Here is a 2,500-nt window from a genome sequence, read left to right on the forward strand (position 1 = left end):
CCGCAACGATGTGCGGACTGTGCGGAGACAGCCAGGATCGGCGTGCCGCAACGATGTGCGGACTTGTGCGCACGGCGAGAAATGCCGCAACGATGTGCGGACGGAGATGGCCGAGAAATGCCGCAACGAGGTGCGGACTTGGGCGGAAATGCCGCAACGATGCGGAACGATGCGTGCGAGAAATGCCGCAAGGATGGCCGAGACATGCCGCAACGAGTTGCGGAAGTGGGCGAGAAATGCCGCAACGATGTGCGGACATGGGCGAGAAATGCCGCAACGACTGTGCGCGACACGGCCGAGAAATGCCGCAACGATGTGCGGACGTGCGGCGAGAAATGCCGCAACGAGGTGCGGAGCGGCAAATGCCGCAACGATGTGCGGACGGCCGAGAAATGCCGCAACGCGACCGCGAGAAATGCCGCAACGTGGTGCGGACTTGGCGAGACATGCCGCAACGAAGTGGGCGAGAAATGCCGCAACGAGAGCGGATGTGCCGAACGACGGCGAGATGCCGCACGACCGAGAAATGCCGCAACGATGTGCGGACTTGGTGCGGACACGAGAAATGCCGCAACGGTGCGGACTTGGCCGCGGGTGCGGACGGGCGAGAAATGCCGCAACGATGTGCGGACTGTGTGCGGACATGGCGAGAAATGCCGCAACGAGTGCGGACTGTGGCGGAAGCGAGAAATGCCGCAACGATGTGCGGATGCGGACATGGCGAGAAATGCGGACTGTGCGCGGACACGCCGAGAAATGCCGCAACGATGTGCGGACTTGGTGCGGACATGGGCGAGAAATGCCGCAACGAGGTGCGGACTGTGCGCGGACATGGCCGAGAAATGCCGCAACGTCGTGCGGACTGCGCGCGGACATGGGCGAGAAATGCCGCAACGATGTGCGGACTTGGTGCGGACATGGCCGAGAAATGCCGCAATATTACTCCACAGAGGTTTCCTGGCAACGTTGTGCGGACTTGGTGCGAACTCGGCCGAGAAATGCCGCAACGAGGTGCGGGCCATGGCCGAGAAATGTCGCAACGGTGGGCACGGCCTTGGCCGAGAAGTGCCGCAATATCAGCCTATAGAGGTTTATTGGCCAACCATCCAAGTACTTCTGACGACGACGGTGTGCTAGACCTTTGTCAACGTCGTTTAACATCGTTCTCATGCCAAAACGCCATATTTATTTCTTGTATAGCTTCAAATATATGTTAATGAATGGCCCAACTAAAATGACATATGTTGTAATAACAAGCCCAACTGTCCCAAGCAACTTGGCTAAGGCAGCCAGCACAGTGCGGCCAGCAGCGGAAAAAATTTGGACATCGTCGTTTTCAATTAAAGATGCATCCAAATGTAATTCTAATTGATCAAACCTTGCTAAAATACTCAAAACTAATGGACCATGCAAAAAAAATGGAAAAAAGATGGCCGGATTGGCCCGAAACCCCGTGTGATTTACGGGACAAACCGTGTCTGCTCCTGTCACTTGGGTTTGTATTTTTTTATCTATTATAGGGGGGTATGGTAGTTGAGGTGCCGGTCGGCCGGGCCGGTTCGCTTGGTTCCGAGGGAGGGACGTGCCCCCACTCGTCTCGTCAGCTCCGTATGAGGGTGCCCGCCTTCTCATACGTAAATGACGAGATGTATCGGCCACGACGCACATCCGGGGCGGGCACACCGAGGGTCGACTCGGCACTGGTAGGCTCCGGCACAAGTAAGTCGATTTAAATGTTCGGCCGAATGCAGGAGCTGATAGTGTCGTCGTCGTCAAAAAACTCGGTGTCCGGGCGCCCTCAGTGCGATGAAGCGGGCAACAACGGTAGCAATACCGGGCGCTGGTATTCAACATCCAACGCACAACGGCCACGACGACGCATCGGATCGGTGCGTGGAACTGGCCGCTCGCAGCCACGCCTTTCATGCGTAGGTGCTGCGGGAAACAACAACGGTAGCAATACCGGGCGCTGGTATTCGACATCCAACGCACAACGGCCACGACGACGCACCGGACTAGTAAGGCACAAAGAGGATTGAATCGGCGCATGAGTAGGTTCCGGCCCAAGTAAGTCGAACGTAATTGTCGGCCGAAGGCAGGAGCTGAGAGTGCCGTCGACGAGAGACTCGGCGTGCGTGAAAGATCGGTGCGTGGAACTGGCCGCTCGCAGCCACGCCTTTCATGCGTAGGTGCTGCGGGAAACAACAACGGTAGCAATACCGGGCGCTGGTATTCGACATCCAACGCACAACGGCACCCCCGTGTGATTTACGGGACAAACCGTGTCTGCTCCTGTCACTTGGGTTTGTATTTTTTTATCTATTATAGGGGGGGTATGGTAGTTGAGGTGCCGGTCGGCCGGGCCGGTTCGCTTGGTTCCGAGGGAGGGACGTGCCCCCACTCGTCTCGTCAGCTCCGTATGAGGGTGCCCGCCTTCTCATACGTAAATGACGAGATGTATCGGCCACGACGCACATCCGGGGCGGGCACACCGAGGGTC

This window comes from Ipomoea triloba, chromosome 16, assembly GCF_003576645.1.
Source record: "Ipomoea triloba cultivar NCNSP0323 chromosome 16, ASM357664v1".
Classification (NCBI taxonomy): domain Eukaryota; kingdom Viridiplantae; phylum Streptophyta; class Magnoliopsida; order Solanales; family Convolvulaceae; genus Ipomoea; species Ipomoea triloba.